General features: G+C 44.8%; 1 long non-coding RNA gene across 1 annotated transcript; it reads right to left on the bottom strand.

The window, feature by feature from the left end:
• Positions 1–2,027: 2,027 nt before the first annotated feature.
• LOC122208937 lies at positions 2,028–11,041 on the bottom strand. Its single transcript, XR_006197380.1, has 7 exons — positions 10,909–11,041; positions 8,598–8,654; positions 7,619–7,679; positions 7,476–7,511; positions 7,114–7,279; positions 4,402–4,555; positions 2,028–2,199 (listed from the first exon to the last, which is right to left on the bottom strand). It is a non-coding gene; the product is annotated as an uncharacterized LOC122208937 (long non-coding RNA).
• Between the last annotated feature and the right edge of the window lie 780 nt (positions 11,042–11,821).

The following is an 11,821-nucleotide window of genomic DNA, read 5'->3' as shown; positions in this document are numbered from 1 at the left end:
AATCTCTGCTCCTCAGAGTCCTCCTACACGTGGTGCTATCTGTGGAGACCTGGCATCCTGGACGTGGGTCTGACCCTCACTCCTCTCCACAGTCACTGCTGGTCCCTCATCCTTCTCCACCATCAGAACTCAGCCATTTCCTAAGGACAGATACCTGTATATCTGACCCCAAGGCACCATGGAGTCAGGGGATATTTACAAAATAAATGAGCATAAGCACCCCATCAATCTAGATATAGAAAGTTCCCATCACCCCGGAAAACTACCTTGGCCTCCCCTGCACAAAGGGTGATCTTGCTTCTATCCTTCATTACCACCATTTCTGCAAGTGTCACCTGTGTGTACAGGAACCCCACTGTATGCACTCGATGGGGAGTGAGAGTAGATGGTCCTAGAAGCAGACATTGACACAGAGACAAGACGAGGAAAGGTAGATTAGGGGACAGTAGGAAGGACAAAGTGGAGGGGACAGGATGGTCAGGGAAAGCACTCAGGTAGATCTGACACCTTCTTAAAATGTATATATAATCACCATAGTCTGTCACCGTGCACAGTCCTGTTCAAATTTCAAAAGAGTTGTCCTATAAGGCAAAGAGATTTTGGTTTATTTCCCTCTGATCTTATGTTTTCCTACATGCATTCTGTCTTCTGTAGTTTATCTGTGGCTGTGGCCTCAGATGAACACTTTAGTGTGTGGCTGCATCTGTGAGATTATGTGTAATAGAAAATGATTGTCTTCAGATCTAGGTCTCTGAATGTACACATTCTCATAATTATCTTTTCATTGTGTGGCAGGGCCCGAATTCTAATAGAAAAACGAAGGACATTGTCTTATTTTTTAAAACAGTGATTCCCACCCTGGGCTGAGTTGTTAACAGTCTTAGTTTAATGAACTCCCGTGACTATCTTTTTTGGAGGATCATTGTGTGGAGATATCTTAATTGAAACTGTGAGAAGCGTGAGGGGACACTTCCCAGAGATTTTGCAGATGCTTTATGCACTGAATGTCTTCTTTTTCTCTTGTTCTTAGAAACACATATTACCCCTGTTTTCACAGGTAACACAGCTGAGGCTCTGTGTAGGTCCCACTGAGAACTGGTATTAGGGCTGAGACAGCAGGAACACAGGCAAAGCGTCATAATATTGTGAGAGAAGTTTGAGGAGATGCAAAGCTGTAGTCAGGGTGATGACAGGGGTCCAGCAGTGGTGGCATCTGGCCAGCCCTGAATTGTAGGATGACTCAGCTGATCTAGACCCTGTCTCCACTTTTAGTCTGAGGGATATGAACTTGGGCATACAGCATTTTCATAAGACCAAGTTAAATTCCCCATATCTCCAGGGCTCTTTTCCCCCCACAAATATCCAGAACCTTCAGGAAAATCCAGGGAGACAAGAATCTTTTTAGGTGATTACCTGCGTGCACTTTGGCAACACACTGACATTTTGGAGATGAACGCTGCATTGTGCACTGAGAGCGGTCTCACATAGCAGCTCCGTGTGGACCTCACACTCCCTGCTCAGGCTGTGGCCAGGAATGACCTCCAGCTGCATCTCACTGACCCCAACACCCTCCCCTCTGCACCTCCTCAAACTCTGCTTACTGTGCTCAACTTCCCTTCTATTCCTGTATGATTCAAGGCTCCCCCTGTTTTGCACTGGATCCTTCACTGGTGTTTCCATTTTGGTGATCACAAGGTCTGCATCATTTAATGAATGTCCCTCTTTCACACAGGACACCTGATACTCTAAAAGTTAAGGGGTGCACCTCATTCATTACAGAACCCAAAACATTGTGTCTCCAACATATGCACCAGTACCGCTGATACATCTGCTTTTGTGTAAAAAATCCTCTTTCATTTGACAAGAGAAACGTATAGCTCACTGTATTACAGGGACATGACACCGCCCATTGTATGTATGTCCTGAGAAACTCGAGACATGCTACAGTGTCCTCAGGCAGTTTGTAGTTGGATTCCCAAGACTCACAACCGTCTCTACATCATTGCCACAAAGTCAATCATGAAGAAGATGAATATACTTTACCAGCCACTCATCCAGGTCAGGTCATCTTAACAAATAGAGTAGGTGGAGGAGGGGGATGTGGCCTATAGCCCATGACTGGTGGTGAAGGGTGGTCCACTGGGTACAGCCTGCAAGGCAATCCTGGGAAAGGACCAGGACTCTTGCATACAAAATAGCCTGGGGAAAAGAAATGAGAGGTACGTTCATAGGACAGAACAGAGCACCAACACCAGCAAAAAGCAGAAACCCAAAGAAGCAGTGCTCATATCCTACTAGCTTCCCCACCACCAGGTTCCAAGAGGGCAGCATCAGCACCAAAATCTCTACCCATAATTTGGGTTCCACTTACAGCTTTGAGGTGAGGAATGGATGTGATTGGGATAAACTAGTGTCCCCACGTGTCTGCAAACGTAGAAACAGCAAGGGCCCTTTTCCTAGAAGATTTATAGGCTGAATACTAAATTAACAAAGTAGCATATTCCAGATAGGAAGGCAACTATGTCCAGGATCACACTCCACCCTTCATCCCCTCCACCACAGAGGCTGTTTATTGTGTCTGTGAAGAACTACAGAATGAGAAGGAATGACAAAGCCAGTGTCCACACATGGAATCATAGCCCTCGTGGCTCAAAGTTCTACCTCTAAGCCCCTGCCTGTGTCCAAACTACTGTCCTGACAATGGGGTCTCCTCCTCTCTGGAAGTGCTATCCATGGGCACAGAGACATATGGGGAGATGGGGATCCTGAGGGCCTGTAGAGGACCTGGGAAAGCATGTTCTTAGAGAAACAGGTAGCCTATACATGTTAGTTGGGTTCAGCTAATTTATTTTACTTCGGAGGTACTTCTCAGCTTAAGTGCAGTACACTTTGCAGGGTAATTGTGTCCTCTGGAAAAATGAGCTGAAATTCTAAAAGACAAAATTAACACAAGTGCACTTTGATGTCTGGTGTAAGTTTCCATGTTTTAGCTGTACCTGTGACACAGGACACGAGAGAACGTGCTCATGTGAACACAAGTGAAGGACACCGTGGGGACCTGCCACACAGGTAATTTTGGATTTTTTTCTATTCACAACTTAAGTTTCGGTGCATGTTTTCTATCACAAACATGCCACCTCTTATAGTTCAGAGTGTTTGTGCCCAGGGCACACCTGAAGGGATTCTGGACAGCATGTTTACCAAAATGCTGATGGGTATGAAATTTACTTTGTCTAAGAACATTCTAAAGGACACATACAAAAATATAAGTTGGAGTGAAGGCAGTTCGCATTTTCAAGTTGTAAGGATACCCACAGATTTTTCTGAGCACGTTAAAACCCTCAATAGAAGGAAACAGGAGAGGAAGTAGCAGCAAGAGCAATGATTCCACATTGAGGAGATCCACAAAGAATGAGGCAAGGTAGGAGACTTCCAAGTGGAGTGTGGTGTCATCCTCCTTGATTTATTCCAGGAACACATTAGAAAAGCCCTATGGTCCCCACCTTTAGGCACACTTAGCTGCTCAAGTTACCACAAACAGATGGTAGCTGGGAAACAGGGAAGCCCGTAGACTCGGTGGTAAAGGTTTTGCATTTGGGAAAAAAAAACAAAAACAGCAGACATACCATACGACACACAAACCAGAGACAATGGCAGGAGAGTGTCCTGTACAGAAAGATGTGGCGGTCTGTAAAGACTTAGAACTGAAAATGGCCACAGCATTTACTTTGTGCTTCTTGGCAGAGCCAGTGTCAATGTCACTCTTGGTTGTGACACCTACTTCTGGACCTGCAAAAAGCTCTAGAAGGGATGGAGGTTTATTCTGACTTGAGTAGACTGTTTGGAGGTCAAAAACAAATCAAAAAACCCTCCCCTCATACTTCTGACAACTTAAACTCTTTGCCCCAGTGAGATCCCAAGTTACATGCACAGGGTGTCCCACATGCCTCCGGTGATACCCAAGAATAACTTGAAGAACCATCCCTTATAACTTGATGAAGATTCCTAATAGCCCTGATTCAGATGTATTCACCACTCATCGAACAACTATGGATGGCTGGGGGCACAACTAGATGGACATATGTTACATTGTGCCTCATGCCTCACAGATCCCAGCAAGTGGACTGTGTACAGGGCATTTCTGCTGAAGCGCTATGTCTGCTTTTCTGCATACGGCCCCATTCCTTTTCCACAAGAGATGCCTGTACCAACCCATGGTGGGGGAAAGGACAAAGATGAGATCCTGAGCAACTTGAGGAATATGGTAATGGCAGCAGACACATTCCCCTTGCATCACAATGGTGTGTGGTACCGCCTCTGCACCTTGGCCCAAGACCTAACAGCAACAAAATAAGGTGAGTGTGCTTTACAAGTCAACTCCTAGTGCTCAGATCATCTTACCAAGTGTTGCAGGTGGAGGGGTTCCGGGTGGCCTCAGGGCCACTAAGGTTCAGGAGGTGGATGTGCCTAATAGTCCATGGGGGTGGGGCATCTCCAGGGTAGGGCATGCAGAATCGTCCAGTTAACGGAGGAGGTCCCCAGGATCCAGACTGCCCTGCAGAACAGAAGTGACAGCTACATCCATATGCCAGACAAGAGAACCAATACCAAAAGCAGCTGTAACCCAGAGAAGAATGTGTCAGCACCTGCCACCTTCTCTACCACCAGGATCCAAGAGAGTAGCATCAGTACCTGAAAACTCTGTCCCTGCCACTGGATGCCACCACACATCACTGCCCATGTCTGCGGAAGTAAAATGGCAAGGGTCCTGTCCTAGAGGGTTAACAGAAGTAATTACAGACTAATGAAGTAGCATTCTCCAGACAGGCAGCCATCCATGTCCAGGTTCACCCTAGATCCCTCCTCTATGGTGACTCCAGATGCTCTGCTTTTGGTATATTAAGAACACAAAAGAATGAGTGGGAATAAATGGATCATATTTTGCTCATGGAATCACAGCCACTCCTGGCAAAAAGTTCTGCAGCTGGACCCTCACTGTGCATCCTCTGCTCCTCTCCCTGAGAAAGGAGTCTTCCCTCTCGAAGTGTTGTCAAAGGCCTCTGAGACCTCTGGGGAGTGGAGGATGCCTGGTATCTTGCAGGGGAATGAGAGTCTTCTGTGAAGAACGAGTTACTTGTGCTGAATGTCTACAAAGCTCAGATGTGTTCACCTTAATTCATAGGGAATTCTGACTTTAAGCATACTACAGGACACAGAGTAATTATGTGCAATGGAAAAAAAGAGGGAGAAATTCACATAACAGATTTCATGCATGTGTTTTGGTATAAAACTGGTATGTGTCATGAGACTATATCAGCTCTAACAGTGACTGGGGACACAACCAGAAACTGCTCATAGAAACACAATTGAAGGACACAGTGTTCAAATTGTTTTTACCTAAGGTATAGCTGGAGGATTCCAGACAAGTCATTTACCAACAAAGACAGAAAGGTGATGAGTGATGACATTGGCTTTCTCTATGACCACTCTAAATGGCACAGGGCACATAATAAAAAGTTGGAGTCATGATGTCGTTTCTAACAGGTTCATCTAGCCAGAATCAAGAAAGGAAGACACAGCAGCCACACTGTTCCCACAGAGGTGAGGTCTGGAAGGGATCACCCAGGCCGGGAGACCTCTGTTTGGAGTGTGCAGTCATCCTCCTCTCATTATTTCCTGAAACTCATGGAAAAACCTTAAGGTACTCAGTCTCTAAGCGCTTTTGGCTTCTAAACTTACTACAGAAAGCTGACAGACTAAAAATTGAGAAGCCTGTGGGCTCCTGGGTTATGAGTGTGCATTTGGAAAAGAAAGAACAAACAGACATATCACACAACACGCAAAACGAGACATGGCCAGGAGAGCGTGCTATACATAAAGATGAGGGTTTCCCAAAAGAGTTACAACTGAGAATGGACCCAGCATTTACCTTGTCCTTGTCTGCATTCTTGGTACAGAGCCTCTGTAACCCACAGAGGTTTCAGCAGTTTCTCGATCTACTAAAGACCCTAGAAGGGACAGAGGTTTATTCTGCTTTTAGAGGACTGTGCAGAATGAAAACAATCCCTCAACTCATTCCTCAAATATCTTAAACTTTTCCCTACAGTCAGGTCCCTGACCAGAGGCAGAGGGTATCCCAAATGTCTCAGGTGACCCCCGAGGATAAGGGGGAGAACCATCCTCTCACCTTGATAAAGACCTCACGGTGCCCTAGTTCATGTTGTTTCATAATTAATCACATAACTGTGGACAGGTCAGGCACAACTAGCAATTTAGAATTCACCAGTAAAACAGTTTTCTCAGTATACATCATGGGAAATCACGATTCCATTACAGATCAAGAATTAATCTGAGGATGCTTGGATTCAGCATCCGACTCTTAATTTTGGCTCAGGTCACGATCTCACAGCTTGTGAATTCAAGCCCAACGTTGGGTTCCTCACTGACAGTGTGGCGCCTGCTTGGCATGCTTGGCGTCTCTCAAAATAAATAAACTTAACAAAAAAGAATAACATTGAGAATACTGGTTTGGTGTATATCCTCAATGAGTCCTCAAGAAGGGTGCATTTCTTCAGGCTTCAGGCAAATTGTTCAATCTCCCAGCTTATCTACAAGCTGCCTTCCACATGAAAGCAGCTAGTATATAAGGAAAGACTAATTTGACACTATTGAGAAAAGGAAAACTGTCAGAAGTTAGCAGTGAAGCTGCAGAGTTGCACTGATACCATCAGAGGACTAAGCTAAGCTTTATGGAACTTGAATTGAGGGATGTATGGCTACAGTTCCCAAAACAAACAAAAAGAAAGACTGTTAAAACTAGTGAATAAATTAACTTCTCCTCAAATAAACTAAAGTCTTCACATTGTGTCCGGGTGGGAAGAAGGTTTCCAGGCTCTTCAGACAGGGGGATGCTAGAGGAGGTGGGAGGGTCACTGTCAGAGGAGGGGCATGTGCCTCACTGTCTGCGGCACCAGAGAACACCCTTCTGTCACCCCTTCAGACCACCTGCCGTCCTTAGTGCGTGTGATTCTTTCCAGACCACACAATGATCACACACAGGAACAGGCTGCACAGCAGAAATTAGACTGCGGCACATCACAACGTGCTCCTTACCTCTCCTTGGAGGGTTCTTGCCGTGATTGGCTTCTGCCTCGTGTATCCCTCAGGCAGCCTCTTTGCTTCCATCCCTTCCAGTCTTGGATACAGAAAAATAATGGACTTCTATAAGAGTTGCAACACCACGTCGTCTACTAGACAACAAACAGTGCAGGCGTCATCCCTGGAAACACCCATAAAAACGCAAGTCAAATGACCACACCTGTATTTCAAGTAAGCGACCTCCCTGCCCTGCTCCGCCATCTCCCTGTCCCAAATCTGAGTCTTGATCTGGGGGAGAAAAAACACATCCACTTTCAGTCAGAAGGCGGTGCCAGACTGTGCACCAAACAAAGAGGAGGAAACAAGAAAACACTTACCTAGTTGTCCTGAGCATTCTTCTCATGAACTGCAAGCTGAAAAAGCCAACAATGAAAAGCCCGTGGTCAGGGATTCCAAGGGCCACTACACTCACCCGCGTGAGGTGATAAGGGTTCAGTATGTCAGGCAGAACTCAGGTTACCTGGTATCTAAAGGTGAGCTCTGCCTGCTGCAGCTGTTCCCGTGTTTGTTCAATTTGTTGCCTGTGAGTTACAATTGCTCTTGTCAGGTAAGGCCCAATATTGGGTATGATTTTAAATAAGCTGCCCACCTTCCCAACAACCTCATATCTGTCCCCTGATACAATTTATTCTTACACATGAAACACTTTGCCCATGATTATCAATGTACAGTAGGATCAAAGCTCTTGTTACATCCTTTCCTTACTCATTATTCCATGCCTGTAGGGTTCAGAGTTCATAGAACCCCTTCCCATTTTCAATCTTTCTCTAACTCATCATGTGACAAGTGTCTTTTATCATAAAGCTCTATTATTCTATAACTTATATCCTCACCACGTTTCCCAGGGTTGCAAAGACGAGGGCCATGAAGTGGCACTACCACATTGATGGGTATGATTCATTGTACGACACACTGCTTTCCTACAGATTATGACAACTGACACCACCCCCGAGGAAAGTTAGCATGGACAAAGTTTCCACACAGTCTGGCCACTACTTGAGATCTGCAAATGTTTAGAAACTTAATTGTTTTATTCTTTCTAAAACTTACCTTTTTTATCTGTTAATACTCTATGCATATGTTGACTTTAAACATTGCAAAAAGATTAAAAACACAAAAATGAACAGCGGTTTCATGAGCTGCTGGTAATTACTAGCTGAACTCACTTGTACTTGTTTATTTCTTCTGTAGCTATTTTCTTTTTCTTTAATGTTTATTTATTTTTGAGACACAGAGAGAGTGAGCACATGCATGAGCGGGGGAGGGACAGAGAGAGATGTAACATAATCTGAAACAGGCTCCAGGCTCTGACCTGTCAGCACAGAGCCTGACACGGGGCTCAAACTCACGGACTGTGAAATTATGACCTGAGCTGAAGTTGGACGCATAAACGACTGAGCCACCCAGGTGCCCCTTCTGTAGCTATTTTCAAATTTTACCTGCAGCTGCCAGCTGATTCTTCTTTGCCGCCAGTTCAGAGTGTCATTTTCAGCTTCCTAAGATGGGAAAGATACATACACAGTCAGGAACAAGGTCCAGAAGTTCCCCCTTTTTACCTCCCAGCACTCTTGAAGGCCTATGCAAATATCCCTTTCCCCACTTCTCCCATAAATGCACAGACTGACAACCCAATCAGAGAAATGAAGTGAACACCCCATTTAAGTTCAAGAAAATTCAACTTCTGTCTGCTGCCACGTCTCTGCTATTGGAGCTGTCTTTCTAGTTCTCTTGTTTCCTCTCCTTTATCATAAAGTCATCATATAACATTGTACTTTGTGCCTTCCCAGAGTTGGTCTTTTGTTTGAGATGGTGAAGACTCATTTCATCAGTGAGTGAAAAACCGTATCTGACCAACTGTACCCATTAGGATGACGCAGGGGATCATCACTAGTCTTACACCTCCATGGGGAGCCCTGATTCTCAGTCCAAAAGTTGTACCATGACACAGGAAATCACCTGAAAGACGACCTTCCAGAATATGGTTTCACTAACATTGCAGCTCACTCCCAGACGTCACTAGAGTTCAGGACTGCAACCCCTGCCTCCACCTTCAAAAGGCCAATCTTAGAACAACATCATCTCCTGACATACAACCTGATATGAACTGTCACACAGTCTGGGTTTACTTCCAGGAAACAGATTTCAGGTGGAAAACTTTCAAATTCATGGAGCCAAATCTACTTTAACAAGACTCATTCCATTGATAGCAAAGGCAGCAAAAGGCAATGCTTGGCGAGGCTGGGTGGCTGTGTTTCCTTCAGACTATTCTCTTTGTGGTGTTGATTGAGACAGATTCAACTTGACACTTGATGTACTCAAGAATCACATGCAAAATTGAAAATCTCTTAGAAAATGACACAAAAGCACTAGACAGAGAAAGGCACATGCATTTCCTTCTGGCCTCTCAGGCAGTCCTTCAGCAAATGGTTGCTGGAGTGGTTGTAATGTAGTGGCTCTGTTGTAAGGGGTTGAAGATAGAGAGGTGGCCAGGGTGCTGTACCCACTCACAGAAAGAGCTTACGAGTTAACAAAACCAAGATGCCAGTGAGACAGAGCAAGCCCTAACCCCAGCTGTGGGAAGGACTAACATAAAGGTGAGTATCCAGGGAAGAGAAGGAAGACTTCACTTTCCAACACGAGTGAGGGACTCTAAAGTCCCCCATCTCCTCCTGAGAACAAAAGGAAATACTGTACAAAGGAGGAAACATGTGACTGAATGCACCAAATATCTGACAACCCCACAAAGACACACAAGACCAAGATGGAGAAGAAGGAAGCCCAGGACAAAGCCAGCCTGGCAGTTGGACCCAATCTCCCTAGGACTCATCATTGATGTGGGGGGCATACATTTGAACAGCAAGGAAGCTGAACAACTTTACGGGCACAGACTTAGAAGTAAACAAGTGTAGTTCAGGGGCGGCCAGCAAAGATGAGCCCTAGTGAAGCTGCGGGCTTTGGCCAAGACTCAGAAGAGTTACACTTAAAAAATCAGGGGACAGGAAACAACTTGACTTTCTTAGGGATTGGGCCTGCAGTGAGCAATCTCACTGGAAGAATGGATGCAGGGAGCCAGTACTGCTGGTACCCCTACCCACTTTCCAGAAAGCAACTTCCATTGTTTCTGCAGCAAGATAATTCAATTTTTTCCCCACACATTTTTGACCCATGTCTGGTCCTGACATGGACCTGGTCCTGACCCACCCTTTGCTGGGTGACAAAACAGTGTGATGCGATTGAAACCTACAGGACAGTGTAGGTGGATCCAGAGTGGATCCAAGTATTAACGTTATTAATGATGGTACCTTCCCTCTTCCACCCCAAAAACATGGCACAATGTGTGACAAGCACTTAGGACAGAAAGGAAAATGCAGGTTACGTTACAGAAAGCAAGGTAGGAAGGGAAGGTGCAATTCTACTGAATGCATTGGGAAAAAATACTCTGGACCCAGTTCCAAAAGAAATACAATTATCTCTACTGGCTGCCATGTTCTCCCATACAATCCGGTCCTTGTAACAGTTCTCACACGAACATCTTTTCTAAATTTTTTTTAACGTTTATTCATTTTTTGATAGAGACAGAGTGCGAGTTGGGTAGGGGCAGAGGGAGATACAGAATCCAAAGCAAGCTCCAGGCTCTGAACTGTCAACACAGAGCCCAACACGGGGCTTGAACTCATGGGCCGTGATATCATGACCTGAGCCGAAGTTGGACATTCAACCAAATGAGCCACCCAGGCGCCCCCATCTTACTTTTTTGTAGGCACTTTTCTTTGTTCATAGAATTCTTCCAGGTTATATGCTTTCTCCTTCAGCTGTTTGACTTTTGCTTCCTTTGTGGCTTTCACAGACCTCAATGCATCACACTTGTCTTCCAGGGCGTTTTTATTTTCTGGAAAAAAAAAAAAAAAGGTATTTTCTTGATAAACGTTCACATGACCTGAGTCTTGATTTTGGTGAGACAGAAAAAGCGCAAGAACCATGAAGGCATGAAAGTGTTCTTTCCTTACCAATGCAAAGTCATTGCCATCATATGGGGATTTCTCCCCAACAGAAAATGTAACTTCTAGTTGACAGTTATTGGACCTCAAGACTCTTAGCTCTACATCCTCGAATTCAACATTTGCATCTTGTGGTTAAGGCAGATATGAGGAAAGACTTCCACGGAAAACTGATCACGCAACAATTTGTACCTCACACAGCAAGATCGTGCATTGCAATCAACAAACACCTTGAGGCATGAATATAACTAGAAGATAAAGATGATGGAAATAGTTCATGTCTAACAACTCATGGCTTTCATAGTGGTATACATATGTATGTATGTATGTATGTATGTATGCCTGTTTATCCCCCCATTCATGTTGAAATTTTACTATTCAGAGTTCAGAGAGAAAAAGACTATTGAGCACCTGGGTGGCTCAGTCAGTTGAGCATCAGATTCTTGATTTTGGGTCAGGTCATGATTGCAGGATCATGTGATCCAGACCTGTGTTGGGCTCCACACAGAGCGTGAATCCTGCTTAAGATTCTCTCTCTTTCCCTCTGCCCTCTCCCCCAATTGCATGCCCCCTCACTAAAATTGAAAAAAATCATAAAGCATAATTTAAACATGTTTTTTAAAGGGAAAGAATTATACACTCTGGCTATAACCCGTTCTCTCTCA

The sequence above is a fragment of the Panthera leo genome, chromosome E2 (genome assembly GCF_018350215.1).
Source record: "Panthera leo isolate Ple1 chromosome E2, P.leo_Ple1_pat1.1, whole genome shotgun sequence".
In the NCBI taxonomy this organism is placed as follows: Eukaryota; Metazoa; Chordata; class Mammalia; order Carnivora; family Felidae; genus Panthera; species Panthera leo.
The sequence above is the reverse complement of the archived record's forward strand: the minus strand, read 5'-3'. Positions and strand labels throughout refer to the sequence as shown.